Raw genomic sequence first — 26,268 nt, 5'->3', positions numbered from 1 at the left:
GCAATTGCCTTTGCCAATTTTCCTAGCCATTAATAACCAAATGAACACCCATACTAGGATGCCTTGCCCAACATTTAGCTTGGAATAAGTGTCTCATCAATAGTGGTTATTATTTTTCCTTTATTAGCTTTTATTACATGGAATTTTCACCAGGGATGTTACAGAACCCTCCCCCTTGGGGGAACACCATCCTCAGTGTTTAATAATGCCTATAACCACAACACTACTGTAAGAAAAACATACCACTGATGGAGCTTTATAATTTAGCTCGATGCAATATTTACAATGATAAACCTGTTCAGAAGTAAACCAACATGAAAACATAACAAACATAACATCATAATGACATGAAACCCATACCTCTTATTGGAGATTTATAACATATCTCATGGTGATATTTACATCCATATACATATGTACATATACCAGAACATCATCAAAACATGTACTCAAACACATACCAAGACATATACCAAAACACCATACTAAAACTGTTTTGCCTCAACTGGAAAACAATGAAGGATACATAACCCACATCTGATATGTCATCTCCCATGTTTCTTCATCGGACCCAAAGTGCTTCCATTGCACCTTAACTTGCTCGATTGCTTGGTTCTGGAGCATGAACACATTTTTCTACAATATACACTAAGGCTCTCGTTGGAATTGTACATCTAGTTCCACCTGCAATACAAACTAGTCAATCACATGATCAACATCTTTAACATACTTCTTAAGAAATGACACATGGAAAACATAATGGAATTTCATTGTCGGAGGCAGTGCAAGTCGATAGGCTACTAGCCCAATCTTCTGAATAATAATGAAGGGTCCACAAAACTGTGGTGCCCGCTTGCCACATGATCTGATCCGTAAGGATCTCTTCTTTGGTTTGATGCACAAGTACATCTATTCCCCAACCTGGAACTCCTTGAACAAATTTTTCTGATCTGCATAGCTCTTCTACATATCCTGTGCTACCTTTAGATTATTCTTGATTACTTTCATTTCATGTTCCATGTCCGCCAACATGTTCGGTCCAATCAACACCCTATTAACTAGATCACTCAAATTGATAGGAGTATTGCAAATCCACCCATACAATGCCTCAAATGGACTCATCCTAAAAGATTCTTGATATCCATTGTTGTAAGTGAACTCTACCAATGGAAGACACTCTTCTCATTTTTCTTGTTGATGCATCACATACATCCTCAACATGTATTCCAATATATTGTTGTACCTCTCTTTCTATTCATCTGTTTGTGGATGATAAGTTGTACTGAAAGCCAACTTTGTGCCTAAACCTGCAAACAACTCCTTCCAAAGCTTGGAAGTGAACTTTGCATCCCTGTCTAACACAGTCTTGGTTAGAAAACCATGCAGTCTGACCACATCTCTGATGAATACCTGTGCTACATCACTAGCTGAGAATGTAGACTTCACTAGAATGAAGTTCACAACCTTTGTCAACCTGTCCACAATAACCATGATGGAGTCATGTTATCTTGATACTCGAAAAACATGTGATGAAGTCCATGGAAATGACTTCCTATCCCTGCAAATTTTATTGATGAGGTAGAACTTGATGTGGTACCACTTGACATTTGTGGGATTGTTTTGGGAGGCCCATCCTTATATAACAGGAAAACCATATTTCATCGCCATGAGAACAAGTATCGATTGTTTAAAGATGGGATTGGGTACATTGTTAGAGCACATAGCAAGAAGTTGAATTTATCTCTTGTGAATGTAGGACAAATGAATAGGTTTGTAAATGCTAGTCAAAAATTTACATTGTTGATGATTAAACATAAAGATGTTGATGAATTTGAAGCCTTACAAGAATGTGATGCAACATTAAAATCAGATTTAGTTGAGGAATCTAATGTGTTGCCTCTTTAAAGAGGAAAGAAACATGAAGTTTATTTGTAGTAGGGTGACTAAATTTTGAACATTGGTTTGAACAAGATGTCAGTGTTAGAGAAAGAAGGAATCAAGAAGCAGATGTAAGAGCTACTTGACAAAGGGAACATTAGTTCTAATACAACTTCTTGTGGGTCCCCTAATTTTTTCTCTTTGAGGAAGAATTATGCATGGCGATGGCGTTCACATATGGTGAATAGTCGAGCCAAAAACAAGGTTGAACATGATCAACATCAGGTTGGCCATAGCTTTCAGGTTGGAGATGAAGTAAGGCTTTGCATCAGCAAAGAAAAACTTTGATTGGAAAATAACTTGAAATTAGGTAAGCCTCTTTTAATTGAAGACATAGGAGAGAATGTTCATATTTCTTTAACATAAGTTTTCTCTTATCAATATCTTACAAAATTGCAACAAGATCCTATCCTTGATAGAGAAACAGGAACTCCAAGAAGAAGGAATGGGAAACCCCTTCATATGTGGTTCAAAGATACAAAACCAGGGAAAACAAAATGGATTGAAAAGGGAAGGGTGAGGTAATTGTACACACATTTGTTTGCTGACTGAAAAATAGTCTTTTGGAGGTCCAAAAGCTTCCAGTTGGGAGGACTGATTGAGAGGATCAGTGAAGTGCTAAAAATTCAAAGTGTTCAAAAAAGCTTGAAACTTATACCAGTACGTAGATATCGATGACTTCAATCCAACACAAATTGAATCATTCAAAACCAATATTGTATGCTCCCGATATCGTGTTCTAATTAAATTCCCAAACAAGTAAAAAATTGTAGGTGATAGGATGACTGTACATTTTTGGGCAGTGACAGGCTGCCATTTGGCTGCTTTTTATTGGTAAAAAAACATTTGAATCTTATTGGTTTGAATTATTTTATTATTTTTATATGGTTGACTCTCATTTTTGGGCTCCAGTGGTTGGAAGCCACGTAATCCAATGAATGACTGCCACATGGCTTCCTAGTGTCATTCTAAAAAAAATTATGGGCGAACAGGCCTCCGGGGGGGTTGAACGCAAGACCTCCCACCAAGCAGCAAATAGCCTTACCACTAGAGCGCACATTGTTCCTTGTTCACAATGGTTCAAAAATGATATATAAGTTTGATGTTGTGCACATATGGGGAAAGGGACCAAGGCTAAGCCCTAGCCCCCAACCATACTACACACCACAAAACCGTGGTGGAGGGAATCAAAGGCTTGAGGCTTAGCCCCAACCCCAAGCCATGGTCATTTCCCACAAAAATATGCCACATGATCACAGATCAAACCCCGATGCTAACATGTAGATAAGGGCGGAGTTATAAGGGCCAAGCCCATGGTCTCATCCACAACATGTAACACATGGTAGATCGGAGAAAGGTGCTCGTGCTAAGGGTGCTAAGGTAAGGGTCCATCCCATGGTTTTAATACCAAACATGACCACATGCGCAGTCTTTGGGGGGTTGTTATGACAAGCACAGAGTTTAGGGACCAACCCCGTTCCCATGGCGCCATAGAACCTCACGCCACCACCACAAGCACTTAGCGCGAAATTTGGTGTGCGATTTTTGGCCCTAGTCCCGGTTTTATGGTAAGAAATTCTCCTCAGTGCTAGTTCTTTTGGGGTCATCCAACAGGGGAGGGCGGTTGGCCCCAGCCTTGGGCACGTGCCCCATATGACCATAATTTTCAGAAAATGGGGGTTATTGGGAATTTAATGCGTCCAACAATTTGTGCCATCGAGTGTGATTGTAGGCTGAAATTGTGTGCTAGTTCTGGGTTTGGGGTACTCAAGCCAAGTTTGGGGCAAATTGTAGAATGGTTAGCTGTGGAAAATTGGAAAAAAATGAAAGAAGCATAACTTTGTCATTTTTTGGCCAAATGAGGTGCAGAAAGAGCCCAGATGGGGGTTTTTGATAGTTCTGGAGCCATTAGAGACATAATTTTTACATTTTGAGTATTGTAAATCTATTTAAACACAAATTTGAGAATTTAATGAAAGAGGTCCAACATTAAAACCTGGACCACGAGATGTAGCCTAGAAGAGGGGTGAACTCTTTTATCATTTTTGTATTATGTGTTTTTGATATGGTCTATTGTATTTGTTTTATGTTGTTAACTAAGTTTAAAAACCCATAATTTTATGTGTTTTTTGAAGTGATCCATTGCCTACAATACATAAAAAATTTACTTGCAATTTTACCATCACCTTCAAGTTTGCATTACAGATCAATTTTTAATGATGTATTTCTTCGTGGAAAATAATGAGGATATCGATTATTTAGCTTCCTACATGTACTTTAAAAATAGTTGAATTCTATACCCATAATAATATATCAATTTATAATTCTCTAATATTTTGGTTTTCATTCCCTAGTCTATGGTTCACTTTCTAATCCACATGTATTAGTGACATATATGTTATTAACATATTTAGATATTTTTAGTTCTTATTTTTGCGTTCTTATCACTCATTACTATATTTTGCAAATGCATAGTTATGTACATATCTATATGCATCCCTATTGAAGTTTTCCCTTTACTTTACTTCCCACGTATAGTTATATAAATATCTTCCCTCTTCATTGAATGAATCACTTTCATTGTTGAAACAATATTTCCTTTTATAAGTTGTTTGTGATAGTCATCTTTTAGTCATTGTCTTTCAATGCCGCTTTCTTGGCTTTGTTGGTTTAGAGTAACTAAGTTGTATAGTTTAAACAATTTTCTTAGAAATTGAAGGATGGTGAACTACCAAGGTCCCCTTCTTAGACTTATCCTACATCAATGTCATAAGAGCTCAAATGCTCTTTCTACCTAGATTTTGAGTAATTTTTAGTATTCAAGTTTGCATTCTCTAATTTATGGTCCACTTCCTCATACACACATATAACTTACACTTATGTTTTTTAGCACATTTAAATTTTTAAGTTGTCATTGTATATTGTTATCAATTATACTATATTTTGCAAAGACACCATCTCTATATATATCTACATGAAAAATCTATCATTTGTGTCGTGCACTTCAATGCTCGCATATTATCTAATTAGCTTCTTCACTTAATTTAATAAATTCGTTTTCTCTTTCATTATCAAAACATTTCTTCCACTAATTGACCATTTTTTATGATAATAGCCTTTTAGTCATGCTTTTCTATTGATACTTTTTTGGTTTCCCTGGTTAAAAGTGACCAACCCATATAGGTTAATCGATTTACTAAAATATCAAAGGATATCATGCAATCAATGTATCAAGATCGTAGCACTAGCTTTGATAAATAGACTAATAGCTTTAGACACTATTTCTACCTAACATCATTTTCCATCAAGAAGTATTTTTCATGTCTAGCACTCATGTTTAGACTAAGTATTTGAGCTAAATGGTCAATCTTACTATCCTAATAAAAACTATAACACAGTTTGCAGAACTTAGAGGTAGAAAACAATATTTTCAATTGTTCCTTGGGTCCTAAAGATATAAGTCCTATAGGAAGAAAGGGCTTTGCTAGTCTTATGGAAATAAGGTTTCTTAATCAAAATTCCTATTAACATTTATGTAGACACCATCCAAAACAGTTGTTATTTAAAAAATAAAATAAAAATATAAAGTCTAAAATAATGAAGTGTCCTGGCATTCTTATGATATAAGAAAAAGTAGAGTCTAACAATATATATATTCCAATAAAATTTTGGGTGATATTATGATTTTTTGTTATTTAAAATACATTTTTGAATGCATAAATAAAATTTTCATACTTAAAAATCTATTGGGCACTTGGATTGTGCAAATTATACAACTCAAACTTATGATTCCAACAATTCTTGAGCAAAATTGACTAGAAAATGACAAAAACATCGAATAGTTAGATCACAAATATAGGGCATAGTCAAAGTATTAGACCATTTTTTTTAGTTGAAATTCAACAATACAATTTTGATTTTAGTTGAAATTAGTGATTTTTTGTTGTTTAAAAGGCACAATCTAACTATTATATGTTTTTGTATTTTTAATGGAAATATGAGAATACAATTTGGAGCTAGATTGTGAATTTTTATTACTTAAAATATATTTTTGAATGTGTAATACTCAAAATATGCAAATTACGGAACTCAACTAAACACAAGCAACAAAATCCATGTAACAAACTCACCACAGACCAACAAATGCATCTTATGACTCCCTTATTGTTGACAGTGTTGGACCTGCCAACATATCAGGCGATCTCCTCAGTAAGAAGTCCCAATTAGACCTCAAACCGTTTGGTGTAGGAGTCCAAGCAGTGGGTTGTACGATATCACCTTGATTGCAGTTTCGCACAGAGGCAAGTAAGATGTCCCTATTGGTAGCAAGGGTGTGGCAGTTGCGGCAAGTCAAGGAAGGTGCATGAACCATTCTAACACAGGAAAAGTGGGGTGAGTGCACCCCTTGGAAACCTGTGGTAGCACATGGCTTGGAAGGGAATACACGAGCAAAGATGCATCACAAACTAGAAAGAAAGTTAGCTAACAATCCAAAGTGATGGTTAAACCAATTAGTACATTTCAGTAAGATTCATACATGATTATACAGAATAGTCCATACATGCATGCACAAGAAAACAAATACATATACCATTTAGAGTAAACAATATAGTTGGAATACAATACAACATATGCATGAAACGTGTTGGCTCTGTTATATTAAGAAGTGTAAGTTTCGGTCATACAATACATCCATGACCAACCACTAGTTCTGACAGCGGAACGTTAGAGTCACTGCCGCCTCCTCCTCCAAAGGGATATAGTAGCTCTATGTAGTGGAGAAGCCAATGCTCATTATAATATTGTCCAAGCTTTCTCTAAGATACTCCTATTGGAAGCTTTGCTAACCAAAAGCCTTTACAATGAGTTATGAGGGACTATTTATAGCAAAGGGTGGGGTGACCCTTGACATTCTCCTTTGTGATTTTTCATCCATCCTCATGACTCTTCAACTACTCTATGACTGTTACATTCAACTATAGACACTTGAACTTCCACTCTATAAGACGTTACATTACAATGCACATGTGCCCATGTGAGACAAAATGGCTTAAGCAAACCATGCAAGACATCACTAACACTCGGTCCATTGTAGTGAGACCAACTATTCAACATCCTCATGATGGTCAATGGTAGCGAACTGATGCCAAGCTTGGTTGTCCATTATGGTGTCTGTGCGCTCAATGGTGACATCTTGCTAAAGTGAACTCTTTCCTCTGTTTCATCCAAGTACACTGATATGGCTCCTCCATCCAACTCGTCTAATAGTATGCGCATGGTCATCATGGGTGTGACTGGACCGGCAACATGTTGATGCATAGTGTATGCACTAATCTATAAGCATGTGTTGGTGGTTGTGCGCATCAACTTGTCAAAATACATGTTCAACTCCAGTTGGACTTGCTTCTTGTATTTGCCTCAGTGAGTGTGCCAAATGGGTAGGATTGCATGCACGTGCATAATGACATGCATGTTGTTGAATTCCCTTGCATGAGATCAACAACACTACTCACCTTATCTATTTCATGCCAGTTACTGGGATGGATCTATAACTTGTACAGGTGTGGTTTCATCAGTCTGTGCATGTTGCGCCCCCTATTGTACTGTTTTTGTTGCAACTCATTCTCTCATTTGTGTAGCTCTTGTTCTTCCTTGAGTTTTCGCTTCAACACATGCAACTCCTCCTCTGTTTCTCTCTCTGCCTTAGCGCGATATTTGTGTCACGTCATCACCTCATAGCCTCAATCTCCAAAGCTTGTTTTGTCATGATCGGATCTACTTTGAACTTGTAGCTTGCTTCGCCTCTATGCTATCAATAGCCTTCCTCTTGCACTTGCCGCATGCAGGTGTGCTGCCTTCTGTTGCCGCTAATGGTGGTTCTCATTGTGATGTTTCTGCCATCTTATCTTGATGTCCATGTCTATGAAAAACTTGATGTCTTCATGGGTAGGCAATCTCATAGACACTTGCTTGGCTGCAAACCCCGTTTTCTTGTCAACAATGTCCTTTGACTCTGCTCTCCTGAAGGCCATTGTACTTGTGTTGTTGAGAGACAAACGAACACCTGTGATGCCTGGAGACATAGAAACACTCATGGCAAGAAATATGTTAGTCGAAAACAAAAGCAAACTTGAGGACTGACTTGCAACATATCGATGTGATTGATTATGAAGGTTGCGCAATTTCCATCGAGAGGTCTGGAGGCTGACTGCCAAAACTGTGCAAAGCACAATCTGGGCTGTCATGAGGCTGGCTTACTGTTGGAACAGTGAAATGCACAGCCCAGCCTAGCCTACTGAGGACTTTAAGTTGTCATGAGGCTGACTGACTGCTAGAATTGTGCAATGCATAGTCCAGCCTGGCCTGCTATGGATTGAAACTACACAATGCGTAATTTCAGTCAGCAGTGACATGCACCTAGCAAACTGCATTACGCAATTTCTAGGGCCAGTAGGACACTGTCTCTAAGAATTGTGCATTGCAAGCCTAGAGGTCGGTGCTCAGCCAGACTTTTGTAATTTCTTAGGGAAGGCAGAGCCTGTGCTTTTGGAAATGCGCAATGCTAGCCAGGCAAGGCACGATCTAGGCCAAGGCAGCCCAGGCCGACTGTCAGGTGACTAAAAACATGAGAATTCTAAATGCATGATGAGATGAGTGCAAACAAGAGTGGATGTTCATACATTCAAAGAGCAAGTGAAGGATTTAGAAAATGAAAAACCATGCATGTGTGTTAAGTGAGTCGCTACAACGATGACCATTTGTGCAAAAATAGTGTCATGCATGTGAAAGCATTGAGATACGAACGAAAATTGAAATGGTGCTTCTACAAGCTAACATACATCAAAACGATAGCAATCACTCACTAAAATCAAGTAGAAAACACTCACACAAAGAAAAACACAAAATGCGACAAAAATGCAACGCGAAAGTAGGCTTACCCTGAAACAGCTGAGTTGAATGTGCCGATGACGTCTAGATGTAATGTGGGATGTCAGAGCTGCAAGGTCGATGTGAGGAATGAGATCTGCGGCATCTGGTTGATGAGTTTTGATAAAATCGAGGTTGTGATGCGCATGCCACAAATCTAGGAAAAGCGACACTTGGCGGGAGGTTTCTGAAATTATCCTTGCATGTAACCTCCAGCTGCTAAAAATAGGTCCCTGAATCAAGGGATGCCTTTGCATGTTTCCTTGGGAGAAGTATTCTATGCATGCAAATCAGTTTTGCTTGATCCTGGGTGGAACCAATCAACCTGAAGGCACATGCATCAGTCTACGAGCCTAGGATGAAAATATGTGCAGTTTTTAGGATGAGCAAAGATGGTTTTCCCATAGGGATTGTGCCATTTCTGGGCTGAGCAGTCCTACTGGGAGAGATTGTGTAATTTTTCCAATGAAGGGTGATAGGCAGATTTGTGCAATTCTAGAGCTCGGTAGGCTACCAGACAGGATTGCGCAATTTCTGGAGGGAAGGTTGGTTCCCCTCCAGCATTGCGCAATTTATTGAGGGAGCTAATTAGCTTACAGTTGGACCAAGTCTGAAGAAACAGTCTGTGAGGGGGATGCAACAAGCTACCATGCACCAAGGAAAATTTTAAGGATAGAAAATTTTCTTGAAGTTTAGAAACATTGGCGAATATCACTAATCCCTAATATGCAAACTATAAAATGTTTATTGATATAAATGTAAAATTATTCAAATTTATAATGATTTTATATATAACGTCTATATAATGTTGGCGATTTTTAAGGTAAAATAATTTTATATTCTAAAATTTGGGCGAATTGTCTTTTATAAAATTGGAAATTAGCGAATCTTTTTTGTGGAAAAATCAAGGAAAATTAGCCCACTGGGCGAACATTAGCCCCTAAAATTTTCCATGCCATGCACAAGCTGGAAGTCTGCTGGAAAATCATGAATCTTGTCTATTTGACAAGGCAAGACATGATGCTGAGGAAGGCTGGTAGGGAGTCTCCAAAATGAAGCTAAGGCAAAATTTTGGAGGGTGGTTGTAGCCGCTACAACACTTGGCGACACACTGGTAGAACTCAAACTCTCTGAATGGACCTTTTTCGTGAAAAGCAAGTATACTACCTCCAGAAGTATTGTTCAGTTCTCAGTTCACCTTGGATTCCACACTTGCTTGATTGTAAGATGTAGCATCTACCAAGATCTTGGTCAGTTGACACACATTCCAAGCCAAGTCAACACAGTTGTTTCCATTAGGGTTGATGGGTATATTGGTGCACAAGCATTATAGTCATCAAAGTCTTAGTTTCATCTCTGGTGTTGCTCCACTACCAGTAGGCCTGGACAGTAGCCCAATGGAGTCACCCAGGAACACAAGCATCACTCCACTGCGAGTGAACCTGTTCAATACCCCAACAGAGTTACTTGAATCACCCCTCTGTGCAGGAAGCCTTTCTCTTTCTTCTCCTATCGAAATTTTTTCACTTTTCATTTTTTCATTTTCATAACTGTGCATAGCACTTATTCATTTCAAAGGCAGAAGAGGGATCTCAACTTATTGAGAGCAGAAGAGGTTGTTCCTTCAGAGAAGTAGTTTATATATACCTCTGACGTGCTTGTTAATTTTTTCTCCCTCGCCTTACTCTACTTGACTGCACTTCTAAGGGTTAACCCAAAAACAACCAACTAGAGTAGGTGACACTAGTTAGTGCGCAAGCGTTGTATCTTCAACAAGGTTCACTTCAAATAGTACATACTTTCCATTTAGTGTATCATGGACTGAAGATAACAAGTTCTTCATACAGAGGTCGGACAATAGATAATCAAGTAGTGATAGCTGCACAAGGCCTCTTGTACTTTACCCAACTTGTTTCAAGAGTCACACACAGTTTCATGTGAAACTAACCTAAAAACAAAAACAAGCAAACAAAAAACAAAGTAAAGTAGAAGAACAAGTAAATGCGAAAGAAATGTGAGTAAGAAAACAAGCAAGCAGACAAACAAACATGCAAATAAAGAAAGAAAACAAGCATGTAAGAAAATTGAAAGCAAACACTACTCCTACTCCTAAGCTCACAGTGCATGGGCCTAATCACGTGAAGTGATATTTCCAATGCAGCCACCGGTGCATTGGTTGACCCATGTTGGTGAAAGCTTGGTCTACGAGAAACCTGGTTGTGCAAACCAACAAACAAGAAAGATATAACAATGAAGAAAAACAAACTTCATGTTTAAAAGTGTCCACATGACATAAGTGAGTACAAGTACATGACATGTAGTCTGTGGAATTATCACATGTTGTGCGACATTGTGTGCAGTTTTGAAGCATACACATACTATTGATTGTGACATGAAAGTAAACGAAAGAAACAAAGACAACTCGTGTCATGCACGTGTGCTTGCAATGTCAGATTCCTCCAATGCATGAGCGATGGGATTGTGTAGTTCAAGTGGAGGAAGCATGATCTATGTGTGATATTGATCTTCAATGCATACAGATGAGTGATGAGGAGCCTCAGGTGATTGAACAATTTCCTAATTAGAAGTGAAACCAACCTTAGGATAGCGAGGGCCTGACATAACCATTAGCTCGAGCTGAAGTGCCTTGACAGTCTAGGGTGTTTCAACTTTGTCATCAAATAGATCATCATAAACAGGTGACTTCGAAAAATCAAATATGATAGAATCATCATCGTGATCAAATACGGGAGTAAATGGATCACGACATCTATGATCAGAAAAATCAATGATTTCATCGACATCCTCGTGATCTGATAAATCAAACAGAGGGGTAGATGAGAAGCAGACAAATCCATCCTCTGTATTTCCCAAAAAGGCAGATGAAAGGTCAAGTGGATTTCAAATCAATAATTTATACTCTCCATTGTCGAATGATGGACTGACATCCGGTGTGTCCTGCAAGTGATTTCATCCATAGATGAAGATACATATGTGAAATCGTGGATGGCAGGTTGACCAAAGATGTCAAGAAAGAATGAAGGGGGCTCAAATAGAAGGGATTCATCCTTCACCAAGTATTGATGCTCAAGCTCCCAATCATACTCTTCATAAATGACAACGCATGTTGGTTGTGCAACACCAAATCCATCGATGGCTTGATCATCATTCACAACAAGTGTAGAGTCCAAAACGAAAGAACACAAGACAGTATCATCCGTAGGATCATCCGAGTACGAAGATGGAGGTTGTGGTACAGAATGCATATGACAACTCGATGGACTCACAACCAAATCTACGTGAAAATTAAGCGAAGTGATGTTGGGAGGATGTGACAACTGAACAGATGTGTGTGCCTAATCTCCTGCATCACTCTACAGTGGTGGAGTTGTTTGATGAGGGGACGGTGGACAGTCACTTGTGACAGTGACCGTATCCATCTGTGATTGCACAGCTCCATCATTGAAGTATGCTGAGCGAGGCTTGGGCTCATATTTCTTCTTGGGATTGACAGATTTGATAAGGAAATACTCGAATCTATCAATGAGATATTGAAACTTCATCTGGCTTCTCGGAGCTTGAAACTACAAAACACGAAAGCGCTGCCAAAAATCATCAGGCGATTCATGCGGAGCCTTCCGTTGTTGTAACAGTTTGTGGTCAAGATGTTCTAGATCAAAATGATGGAAAGTATCTTCAATGAGATCATAGAAGTGCTCAAGTGAGTGCATGTTGTCAGCTGGTAGGCTGCACAACCACCGATGTGGGGATTTGCGAAGTGTGTATGCAAGCAACAGACTGGCTTGTTCGTCAAAACATCCATCTTCCTCATCAAGCATGGAAAGGAAGTCATGTAAGAACACAGGCCAGGCCACTTCGCCTTCACCATCATACATGTATTCAGACAAGAGATCAAAAAACTCCCTCGTGATGTGGACAGGTTCGGCATGCGAAAAACATCATGGAGGGTTGAGTGTGAAAGATTCCATGATAGATGTGCAAAGGTTCAAAACAAGATGAGAGGACACAACTTGTCATCTGGCCCTCCTTATAGCACCATAAATGTTGATAGTGCTCGACCAACCAACATGTCAAGGGATATCACCAATAAGAAGTCCCAATTAGACCTCAAACCATTTCGTGTAGGAGTCTCAACAATGGGTCGTATGGTATCGCCTTGACCATAGTTTCGCACAAAGGAAAGTAAGATGTCCCTATTGGTAGCAAGGGTGTGACAACTACGGCAAGTCAAGGAAGATGCATGAACGGTTCTAACACACAGAAAGTGGGGTGAGTGCGCCCCTTGGAAACTTGTGGTAGCACATGGCTTGGAAGGGAACACACGAGTGAAGATGCATCACAAACTAGAAAACAAGTTAGCTAACAATCCAAAGTGATAGTTAAACCAATCAACACATTTTAGTAAGATTCATACATACTTATACAGAATAGTCCATACATGCATCCGTAAGAAAACAAATACATATATCATATCGAGTAAACAAGATAGCTAGAATATAATACAACATATGTATGAAACGTGTTGGCTATGTTATATTAAAAAGTGTAAGTTCCAATCATGCAATACATCCACGACCAACCACTTGTTCTCACAGCAGAACGTTACAGTCACTGCCGCCTACTCCTCCAAAGAGATATACTAGCTCTATGTAGTGGAGAAGCCAAGGCTTGTTACAATACTGTCCAAGATTTCTCTAAGATACTCCTATTGGAAGCTTGGCTAACCAAAATCCTTTACAATGAGTTACAAGGGACTATTTATAGAAAAAGGTGGGGTGACCCTTGACATTCCCCTTTGTGACTTTTCATTTATCCTCATGACTCTTCAACTACTCTATGACTATTACATTCAACTATCGACACTTGAACTTCCACTTGACAAGACGTTACATTACAATGCACATGTGCCCATGTGAGACAAAATGGCTTGAGCAAGCCATGCAAGACATCACTAACACTCGGACCATTGTGGTGAGACCAACTCTTCGACATCCTCATGATGGTCTACAGTGGTGAATTGATGCCAAGCTTGTTCATCCATGATGGTGTTCGTGCACTCAACGGTGACATCTTGCTAAAGGGAACTCTTGCCTCTATTGCATCCGAGTACACTGATATGGCTCCTCTATCCAACTCTTTTGATAGTATGCACATGGTCATCCTGGGTGCGACTGGATCGGCAACATGTTTATGCATAGTGTCTGCTCTGATCTCCAAGGATGTGCTGGTGGTTGTGCGCATCTACTTGTCAAAATATATGTTCATCTCCAGTTGGACTTGCTTCTTGTGTTCACCTCAGTGAGTGTTCCAAATGGTTGGGATCGCATGTGCGTGCCTAATGACATGCATGTTGTTGAATTCCCATGCATGTGATCAACAACAATGCTCACCTTGTCTGCTATGTGCCAGCTATTGGGATGGATCTATATCTTGTATGGGTGCAATTTCATCAGTCTGTGCATGTTGTGCCCCCTACTGTACATGTTTCTACTGCTACTCATTCTCTCATTTGTGCAGCTCCTATTCTTCCTTGATTTTCCTCTTCAGCACATGCAACTCCTCCTTTGTTTCTCTCTCTGCCTTCAGCCGATCTTCGTGTCACCCCGTCACCTCATAGCCTCAATCTCCAAAGTTGCTTTCGTAATAAGTGGATCTACTTTGAACTTGCATATTGTCTCCGCCTCTATGTTGCCAACAACCTTCCTCTTGCACTCATCGCATGCAAGTGTGCTGCCTTCTGCTGCTGTTGATGGTGTTGCTCGTTGTGATGTTGCTACCATCTTATCTTGATGTCCTTGCCTATGAACAACTTGATGTCTTCATGAGTAGGCAAGCTCATAGACATTTGCTTGGCTACAAACCCCATTATGCTCTCAATGGTGTCCTTTGACTCTACTCTCCTGAAGGCCATTGTACTTGTGCTGCTGAGAGACAGACGAACACTTGTGATGCCTGGATACATAGCAACACTCATGGAAAGAAATCTGTCAGTCAAAAACCAAAACAAACTTGAGGACTGACTTGCAACATACCTATGTGATTGATCGTGAAGGTTGTGCAATTTCTGCCCAGAGGTCGGGACATTGACTGCCAAAACTGCACAAGGAACAGTGTGGGCTGTCATGAGGCTGATTGACTGCTGGAACTATGCAATGCACAATCCAGCCTGGCCTATTGAGGACTGAAACTAAGCAATGCACAATTTCAGTCAGTAGTGACATGCAACCAACAAAGTGCATTATGCAGTTTCTGGGGCCAGCAGGATACTGCCTCCAAGAATTGCGCAATGCAAGCTTGGAGGTCAGTGATGGGCCAGACTTGAGCAATTTTTGGAGGGAAGGCATAGCCTTCACTTCTAGAAATGCACAGTGCTAGCTGGGCAAGGCATGCTCCAGACCAAGGCAACCCAGGCCAGCCGTTGGGCGACTGGAAACATAAGAAGTCAGAATGCATGATGAGATGAGTGAAAACAAAAGTGGATGTTCATACATGCAAACAACAAGTGCAGGATTCAAAAATCGAGAAAGCATGCATGTGTGTGAAGCGAGTCACCGCAACAACGACCGTTCGTGTAAAAATAGTGTCATCCATGCAACAGTAGTGAGATGAGAATGAAAACTGAAACAATGCTTCTACAAGCTAACATAGATCAGAATGAAAGCAAGCGCTACCTAAAATCAAACAGACAACATTCCCACGAAGCGAAACAAAGAAAGCGACAGAAACACAATGCGAGACATGAAAAGCATGCTTACCTTGAAACAACTGAGTTGAATGTGTCGACGACTCCAAGATGCAATGTGGGATGTCAGAGCTGCAAGGTTGATGTGAGGAATGAGCTCTGCAGCGTCTGGTTGATGAGTTTTGATAAAATCGATGTTGTGACGTGCATGCCACAAATCTAAGAAAAGCGACACTTGGTGGGAGGTTTCTGAAATGATCCTTGCATGTAACCTCCATCTACTAAAAATAGATCCCTGAATCAAGGAATTCCTTTGCATGTTTCCTTGGGAGAAGCATTCCATGCATGCAAATCATTTTTGCTTGGTCGCGGGTGGAACCGGTCAACCTGAAGGCACATGCATCGGTTTGTGAGCCTGTGATGCAAATTTGTACAGTTTCTAGGTTGAGCAGAGATGGTTGTCCCAAAGGGATTACGCAATTTTTGGTCTAAGAAGTTGATTTTTGCCCAGAATTGCGCAATTTCTACGCTGAGCAGTCCTACTGGGAGAGATTGCGCAGTTTTTCTAGTGAAGGGTGACAAGCAGATTTGCGCAATTCTGGAGCCCATCAGACTACCACACAAGATTGCGCAATTTCTTCAGGGATCTACTCAGCCTGCAACTAGACCAAGTCCGGAGAAACAACCTATGAGGGGGATGCAACAAGCTATCATGCATAGACTGGCAGTCTGCTAGAAAATCGCTAAAGCTTATCTATTTGACAAGGCAAGACATGCCGTTGAGGAAGGCTGGTAGGGAGGCTCCAAAACGAAGCTAACGTAGAATTTTGGAGGGTGGTTGTAGCCGCTAAAACACCTATATTCACTACCCTCCAGGACCTTAGAGAACCATTTCCCATGAAAAACTCTTCCCAATGAGAATTATGTCGTTGAACATCAGAGGGTTGGGATCTGCCCAAACAATAAGATCCCTAAAACACAACATCAAATAAAAAAACCCATCTATTTTTCTTCTTCAAGAAACAATGATATCGAAAGATAAAGCTTTAGATATTCTCCTCAGAATTTTCCCTTCATGGTGTGCGTGTGCTATAAGTGTGAATGGAAACTCAGGGGACTGGAATCTTTATGGGATCCCTCTATAGTTTCTTTCCAGGCCTATCAGTCATGTGCTGGGATTTTATTGTCAGGATATGGTATGGGTATCATCCACAGATTCCGTATATTGAATATATATGCACCATACAATAATCAGAAGGCCTTTTGGGAGCGAGTAGATTCAACTAGCATACTGGATATTCGCCCAATTATTATTGCCGGGGATTTAAATTTCACTACTGGTGAGAAGGAAGTCTGGGGTCAGAAAGCAATCCTGGATCCCTTGGCGGACTATTTCAAGGAGCTCTTTGACCACAAAGCTCTTATAGACATTGTCCCCTTTCCTCTTTGCCCGACTTGGCATAATGGGCACATTGGAGAGGATGGCATAGCAAAAAGAATTGATATATTTTTTGTGGATTTGTTATGGTGCCAGAGGATGAAGAACATACAGTCCTAGAACTTCTTCTCAAAGGTATCAGACTATGATGCAATTATATTAGAATGTAAATTCATTATGGAGCCAACCAAGTTTCCATTTAAATTTAACCCTGTTTGGTTAAATGAACCTGATTTCCAAGAATTGGTCAACATGAACTGGTCCTATCCGAATCCATTACATATTTTTGATCCTATACAATAGATTCATTTCAAGCTTAAGAGAATGAAAACAAAGGTAAGGGAATGGTTTAGGAAATGCAAAAGGTAGTATAATCACAAACTATTGGACATTGATTGGGAAATTGCTAACTTTATGGACCCAATAGCTCCTGGCTGTTTCTTCGACCATCAGCAGAAATCTATTTTAAACTTGGTAATGAGAAAAGAGAAAATTCTCAAACTACAAGAGGAGGAATGGTGTCAAAGAAGCAGGCTGGTATGGATAAAAAGTGGAGACAGGAATACCAAAATTTTCCATCGGGTGGCATCTAAAAGGAAACAAAAGAATACTATATGGACAATAAAAAATGGCGAAGGGATCATTCTCTCCACAATTGAAGGAATAAAAAAATAAGCATTGAAACATTTCAGCAATCATTTCAAGGAAGTAGAAGGTGATCACATGGAAGAAAAAATGGAGCTGGTAAATTTATTCCCACAGATGGTAAGTGACGAGAATGCATCTATGATGGATGATCCAATCTTGAGTGAGGAGTTGCACCAAACTCTCAAGGAAATGGCCAAGGACAAGAGTCTAGGGCCTGATGGATGGCCTTTGGACATTTTCCTACACTTTTTTGAGTTGATGGGTCCCAAGTTGGTTGGAACGGCGCAAGCTTTTAGAATTTCTAGGCAAATTTCAGGTGCATTCAATTCTACTTTTTTAATATTAATTCCCAAAAAATATAAATCACTTTCATTTGATGAATTCAGACCCATTTCATTATGTAACTCTGTATATAAAATGATATCCAAATTGCTAGCCAATAGACTAAAAAAAATCTTGTCTCCTCATATCTCATTGGAGCAATTCAGCTTTTTTTCTAACAGAAAAATCCAGGATGTTGTCGATATTGCTCAAGAGTGCATCCACTCGATAAAATCTAGAAAATTAAAAGCATGTCTATTGAAAATTGACCTCATTCGAGCATATGATTGCTTGGATTGGGAATTTCTGATCATGTTATTATATAAAATCAACTTTGCACATATTAGGCATGTGAAATGGATTAAGGCATGCTTCTCCACTGCTTCAATGGTTGTCCTTATCAATGGTGAACCCACTTCATTCTTCAAGATACATAGGGGGCTTCATCAAGGTTGTGTGTTCTCCCTTACTCTTCATTCTTGTACTGTATGCATTCAATAGAGGTATAAAAGCCAAGATGGAGTCTGGTCTTATTATGGGTTGTAAGGCTGTCAACAATTGCACAATGTCCCATATATTATTCATGGATGACGTCCTTTGTGTGGGGATGGAAAACATAGAGGAATGGACATCATTCCACAAAGTATTTGATCAATTTGGAAAAGCCTTCGGTCTTCACATAAACAACAGCAAATCAGAGATAATTACAGATGAGGTTGACTCAGAACAGATCCAAAATATTGCAGCGTTATTTGGAGTGAGAATTTGCCCCCTATACATTGGCTTTAAGTATTTGGGATGCTATTTAAAAGCGGATAAGCACAAAAATCAGGATTGGGGTTGGTTACTTTCAAAATTTGAAAAGAAACTTCACTGCTGGGAACATAAGTGGCTTTCTCGTGGAGGTCGGGTTATAATGATTAAGGTTGTTCTACAAGGCATTCTTGTTGATTGGATGCACCTATTTCGTATCCCACATGCAATCATACACAAGATTGACACCCTCATCTCAAAATTTCTTTGGTATGGTTCCAGGAACACTAGCAAGATCCATCTTATGAGGCTATCTTAGGTATCTAAGCTAAGACATTAGGGTGGATGGGGCATATTGGATACTAGAAGGTTCAATCTAGATCTTTTGGCAACAAACTTATTGAGGGTTTTCAAGGAAGATGGTCTATGGCAGAAAATATGTTTTGGTAAATACATCTCTCAGAATGGCATGGAGGAATGGATTAGGGTAGGGGCTCCCTCGAAAGACTGTTCCTCTATAATATGGCGAAGTCTCAAGAAGGTGCTCCCATGGTTAAGATGTAACCTTCATTGGATAGTGGGGAATGGACAAAATATTTTTATTGGAAGGGATGCCATTAAGGGTGTATCTGGATGCCATATTCTCTTCGCTGCATTGGTTCTCTTCCTAAAATAGCAAGGGATTGATACTCTAGCTAGCCATGTGGATGAGGGACTATACCCCACTATCCACCCCAGTATGGTCCCATGCATGGCATCTTGGTATTCCCCATCTCTTTGAAGAGGAGTGGGAATGCTACCGGAACCTACTCTGCCAAGCGGGCATCACTCTGTCACAATGTAGGGATGTGCTTGTGTGGAATGGTCACATTGTGAAGGGGAGGGTTTGTGCCAAGGAAGTATATACACACATCTCTTCATTCATCAAGCCCCTTCCATATGCTGAGTGCAGTGACCATATGTGGTGTTGGTAAGTCCCTTTAAAATTAAAATTCTTTGTCTGGTTAACCATTCACAACTGCATTTTGACTTGGGATAGGCTAATCAAATTGGGATTTATCGAACCTGGAAGATGCATCCTTTGCGGATCGGATGAGGAAGACTGCTACCATCTTTTTGTGAAATGTCCTTTTGTCAGTGCTATTTGGGAGGAGGTTTCCCATCTCCTGGGAGTAAATGTCGCATGTGAAGTATTTTCTATTGCAGATTGTCTCATATCATAGGACCAGCATGCCAGGCCTTACAAGGCTATCCCATTTTATACATTTTGGGGGATTTAGCAAGCTTGAAACAACCTCATTTTCGAGGGTAAAGTCCCAGATAGCAAGATGGTGGCCTTCAAGATCATAGCATTCTTCAATGAAATTGGTCCATGACATCCCAGGGCTCCTTCTTAATTAGTCACATTGGTTGATTTGGATGGGATATTCCCCAAATGTTTCTTTGACGGTGCATCTACAAGGGGAAATTGTGGTTGTGGTGTATATCTTCTTATTGAGCCCTCTTCTCTATATCGTTTTTTCTGGTCTGGTGGGTTTGGAGACAGTTGCAGAGCAAAGACAATTGCTTTTTGGGGTGCTCTTCAATGTGTCTATTGGATTGACATTAAAAAAGTTGTGATCATCAGATCAAAAAAGCGCATGCAACAAAGAGTAAGAATAAGTGTCTTCCTAAATTTTAACACACCAATATTTATAAAACTTAAAGAACACACAACATGATTGGAATATGTATGCAATGATTACTAAATTTTAACACACCAGTGTTTATAGAGCTTAAAGAACACACAGCATGATTGGAATATGTATGCATTGATTTGATTGATAAAACTGAAAATGACATTTTAAATCATGCAACTAAGAGTAAGAATAAGTGTCTTCCTAAAATTTAACACACCAATGTTTATAGAGCTTAAAAAGCACACAACATGATTGGAATATGCATGCATTGATTATTAAATTTTAACACACCAGTGTTTATAGAGCTTAAAGAACACACAGCATGATTGGAATATGTATGCATTGATTTGATTGATAAAACTGAAAATGACATTTCCATTGGAATATGCATGCATTGATTATTAAATTTTAACACACTAGTGTTTATAGAGCTTAAAGAACACACAGCATGATTGGAATGATAAAACTGAAAATGAATTTGATTGATAAAACTGAAAATAACATTTCGATTGGAATATGCATGCATTGATTATTAAATTTTAACACACCAGTGTTTATAGAGCTTAAAGAACACACAGCATGGTTGGAATTATAAAACTGAAAATGAAATTTCGATTGATGAGCTTAAAGAACACACAGCATGATTGGAATGATAAAACTGAAAATGAATTTCGATTGATTTAAAAATTGATCTCGACGTCGAGATCTTTTAAGGTTTTAGAGATTGAACCCAACATGAATCGAACACGCAACCTTCTGATCTGGAGTCAGACACGCTACCATTGCACCACGGATCCTCCAACATCTTCGTTTAGTTTCAATATTTATGAATTTATGAGCGTATTTGAGTTTGACACATTGTATTGTTGTTAATAATGAAGATGGAGCCTGGTCCTCCTCGGTAAACTAAAAGCTCATACGATTTTTGTTAGAAATAAATTGGTGACTATTGCAAGCTATGTAGACCAAAATTTCTCCAAACTATGGTTTCAACAATCAATAACGCATATAATTGACAAAGAGTGTTATTACGAGTAAAATAATAAATATTTGTGAGTTACAAAAATGGAGATGCGGGGTATCGAACCCCGTGCCTCTCGCATGCAAAGCGAGCGCTCTACCGTTTGAGCTACATCCCCAACTGTTTCAGCTTTAACCTAATGCTATTTTCTAACTGTACTCCAGCCATGAACACAATGGAAAGACATGTAATGCAAATTCCTGGCTGAGTAGAAACGACAGGAATCATAACTTACAATAAAATGAATAACAAACAAGCAATTTTCTTATGAGGTGCATAAAGTGGGGATGATTTCATGAAAAACCATTTCAAAACATGTGAAGAAATGTGCTTCCCGGGGTATTGTATTGAAACCAATTCACTAGCGGCGGTGTATTATATTATAAGAGAGGATATGCATTTAAAAACCACTTTAAATCCTTGAAGAGGATCCTCGTAAACAGAAAAATGGATGACACAATTAATTAAGAGGAGATGCAGCTCACACGCATTGCCGTCGCTCTAATGAAATTATCTTTATGGAAAAAGAGGGTATAATGTGATTAATATAGGTTGATTAGAGTTACGTTTTCTTTTTACAATTAATGAAGAGTAGTTTTAATTTTATTGTTTTTGTTTTGGCTACTGCAGTAATTTTATAATTATATTAAATAAATATAAATATAAAAATATAAATTTATATTTATATACTATATTATTTGTTATTTGAGAATTTGTAAGTAAGAGCTATAGAGTTTGATATTTCCTATTTTTATTTTTTTACATTAAATTTAATGATATGAATGTCATTTTTTTGTTTTGTTAGGTCATAATTTCTCATAGACTTCAAATTTTTTTGTTAAAATGTAGATAGAAAATTTTTAAAAAATTTAGTTGTTGCAGTGTTTGAATAACTTTTTTAAAGTAGAAATAGATTCAGCTTCATAAAAAACCCTAAAATACAGAACCTCCACTCATCCAACTAAATTTTTCATTAATTTCTAAATAAAATTATAACATCTTTAAACCACTCTTTTTTAAGTCCATCCACAAGGAACCCTGGCCTAATAGAAAATAAAGGCACATATAAGAGTAGCAGTAACTTGGTTCAATTATACCCTCTTATGTTTCACCTGCAAAATTCATGTCATGTCACGGAAAAAATTATGAATAGCCATCCTTACGGTATCACAGGCAAGATCACAAAAGTTCTTCGGCGAAAATTTTGTGAATACGATGACATATTGGTATTTAAACTGTACATATTCATCTAGCGGGGATAGCTCAGTTGGGAGAGCGTCAGACTGAAGATCTGAAGGTCGCGTGTTCGATCCACGCTCACCGCATCGTGTACCTTGGTAAATGGTTGCGCCGATAGTAATTTCGTATCATACGATAAGAGAATCGTATCACAGTCCAGGTTTTATTAAAAAGGTTCCTTTATTTGTACAATGTCCTTAGATTTTTGAGATAATTCCTCTAGATAATGTATATGGTCCGTCCACTTGGCGATAATCCACTCTTAGATCTGTCACCGATCGACGACTCACCGAATCTGCAGTCAATGGGCCGTGTTCATTGTCCGGAGAGGTTAGAGAGCAACTAACCCACCCCTCTCTCGTTTTCTGGTCTCATTTGCGTGCCTATCAGTGTAGTTTCTTGCTCGCTGATACCAGTGAGGGTTTCATGCCTAAGAAGATGACCCATTCAAACCTATACCATGGTATTCCATGGTATGAGGTCCTTCAAGCGAAGCAGAATCTTCAAAGTTTTCTAGTAAGCTCTTTGAGACCATGTAGCCGAGGGTTTTTTCTATTTAGATTTAACCCCTCAGTTACGGTCGTTACAGTTGCAGGAGTGTACACTTTTCGACTCGTCTTCAACGGTTTATACCGCTAATCGAAACACTTACACATGTATCCCCTTCCACCTGGTCGACTAGGGTTTTGGTCGTTTCCATTCCATTATTTTCTTCTCCTAAGCTTACTGCTCATTATGGAGTTTTATGTTCTCAGGTTCATGTTCTTGGTGGGGTTTCTTCCTAGGGGAATTATATATATCAGGTGGGTGCTCTTTTTTTCTTACTGTTCGCCCGATATTTTTCTTTCAAACTTCATAATTTATACATAGGTTGGTGTTTTAATTCACTCTTGGCGTTGTGCTACAGGTAATCTCTTCAGGTTCAGGCCTCGTCCATTTTTGCTTGGATTGAATATCAGGAAAGTGACCAATGCCTTTACGTTTGGTTTCAAGTGTTGTCCAATTCCCATTTTCCAGTTTATGTAGAGAACCCTACATTTTTTGAAAAACCCTAACAGGTTTAGAGTAGTGTTATTTTATAAACTTTATAGGTCCATAATTTAAAATGGATAAGGGAAACAAAGAATTCTATTAACCCCTGTTGTAGAGTTGAATTTTATTATTAAGAGCGTCACTTTGTCTGGGCGGGGACCCATGCATGCATATTTATGTGTTTAATGTATTGAGTTATGAATATGTTATTTAACTTGTTTTGTTCTAAAACAGGCTTTGTGTCCCAATTCTACAATTGTGTCATAATTATTTTATTTAATCGTCTCAGCACTCGTACGCCTATTTCTTTTAGTTTAATTAGATATATTGCAACATATATATATTCGGTCCCTTAAAATTATTTGAACTTCATATTTGATATATTTTGTCACTTTCTTTATCACAATATGTCTAGTTTTGTTTACTTCCTTACAAAGTTTACATGGCCTCTAATTTCACTGGTTAAGAGTAGTCTTTATTTCTTACAATTATAAACTCTATCTATGGAAACTCCTATAAATCTTTTGTAACACCTTCGGTTAACATTAGTAGTTGTTGGTAATTTATGTTTATATTTTTACCATAGGTAAACTTGACAATTGGAAAAACTTACTTATATAAATTCTAGAAAATACATATGATCAGCTGAATGTACTTATATATCTTTTCGAATAAGAAAAATGAAATAAGAATATTTTTCACAAGGATGGAATTTTCAAAGGAGCTGATGCAAGAAACTTAACTTCCAAGCAATTATGACAGTTGTGAGTTTGGTCCTCATTTTGGAGATAAAAATCTCAGTGAATGGAAAGGAGTTTTTTCTTGGTTCTTTTCTTCTGATCTTAAAGAGAAAGGAAAAAGGAAATTGGAGAAGACTCAGATGGGACAAGAGAGTAGCTTGGAGCTACTCTAGGTGTATAAACCTTGACCTAGCTTGAACCAGTGGAGTTATTCACCTTATAGACAAAACTATAGAGCTTTCAGATTGGACTAGGGTGGTTTTCATATTTGAATGCTTGACTCAAGAAAATATGTCACGGAATTGTGGAAGTTTAGGGGCTTGGGGGGAGACTCAAACGTAATTAACGGTCTCATTGGTAAGGAGGAGAGCATATCCTGGTAGAGCTCCCTAACTGCACAGGAATTGGTAATAGATAAGTACATTATTTCACTGTTGTTATTCAAATGAATTCCTACATGTGTGAATTTTAAACTATGAATGGTAAATTAGTGTGATTAATCTTTACATATTCATGTTGGAAAGATTTCAGTGTTTGTTGTGCTTTCCCTTGTAATTAATCACTTAGAAATAGATACTCTCGTTGTTGAGTAGACAGAGTAAACCTTAAGAAAAATCAAACAAAGGAACTATGACTAAAGGGATTAATATTAGTCTACTCTAGGAGGGAATCAGAGTAGAGAAATCCACTATCTAAATTATGGCACCCTCGTGGGCCAGGAGGTGGTCCTAGAAGGACCTCGACCTACAATCCAAGCCAACAGAAAAGATAATTAGTCATATGCAAATTAAATGATGTAGAAACAATTGATATCATTCACTATGGTAAATCACCGAAAGGAACTGAAGGTATAGAAAATGGAAGTATACATGTCTACGAAAAATAAAAACAATAATAACTAATAAATTCCTGAAGCAATAATACAGTGAAAATTAGAAAAATTCATTAACAGAACAATGCTAATATAGCAAGCTTTTTCACACTTTATAGGAGTCATAAATGTTGGTCTCAAAAATTGCCCAAACAAAGAACCCATAAGTATACTAACAACAGTCTTAACGTCGTTCATAAAGCAATACTTTACAGTATGAAACACCTTGTCTTAGTACAAGATTTTACATAATGAAAACAAACTCCATAATAATCAAGAAAATCTCAGAGCAAAGGGCTCAAACTTCATATTTAGACTAGAACTCAATACACCCTGAAACAATACAGATATGGCAAAGGAGTCATGATAAGTAAACACTAAACCCCTATTATGGCCCTCGGTTGAGCCACCACCCGAATTTGGGTTGGGAATCGTGAAGGTAAACCCAGCAAAGACTTGCATAGACTGCCATAACGTGCCATGTTGAGCCAAAGTTAAAGAGAACCTCACCAAAAGTGGTACCTAGTTATTAGTCTCAAGAATCAAGTTCGTAATTGGTCTCAATGCACAGTGATAAAGCCAAGAGAATACCTGCAACATAAAGGAATAACCCATGTTAACTTAAATTTTGACTTATCTGTTTTAAAAAAGAAAAACCCAAGCAAGGGTAGGGTAGCATCGAGCATACCTGTATGAGGGGTCGCGATGAATTAAACATGAGCCAGGGTTTGTAGACACCAGACCAGTTGTTAGTGGACAAAACGAAACCAAAATGTGTTGCATAAATTAGCAAGTGGTATCCACATTTTACCTGCCAGGTTAAAGCAAAAAACCGACAAGATACTCAATCTCCTTGGAACCCTTCTTTTCAAGCATACCTGTGTAAACCAACCAGAAGTTAGCTACATAACCAATAAAAAATTTCGAGAAAGAATTCAATACCTCACAGACATAATCA

General features: G+C 38.5%; 2 non-coding genes across 2 annotated transcripts; one reads left to right on the top strand and one right to left on the bottom strand.

The window, feature by feature from the left end:
• Positions 1–21,473: 21,473 nt before the first annotated feature.
• TRNAA-UGC (transfer RNA alanine (anticodon UGC)) lies at positions 21,474–21,546 on the bottom strand. Its single transcript has one exon. It is a non-coding gene; the product is annotated as a tRNA-Ala (tRNA).
• Positions 21,547–22,680: 1,134 nt separating this feature from the next.
• TRNAF-GAA (transfer RNA phenylalanine (anticodon GAA)) lies at positions 22,681–22,753 on the top strand. The gene has a single exon. It is a non-coding gene; the product is annotated as a tRNA-Phe (tRNA).
• The last annotated feature ends 3,515 nt before the right edge of the window (positions 22,754–26,268 follow it).

The sequence above is a fragment of the Pinus tabuliformis genome, chromosome 1_1 (assembly GCF_031772625.1).
Source record: "Pinus tabuliformis cultivar Carrire ecotype Pingquan chromosome 1_1, CPIR1, whole genome shotgun sequence".
In the NCBI taxonomy this organism is placed as follows: domain Eukaryota; kingdom Viridiplantae; phylum Streptophyta; class Pinopsida; order Pinales; family Pinaceae; genus Pinus; species Pinus tabuliformis.
This window is presented reverse-complemented; position numbering and strand designations above follow the sequence as displayed.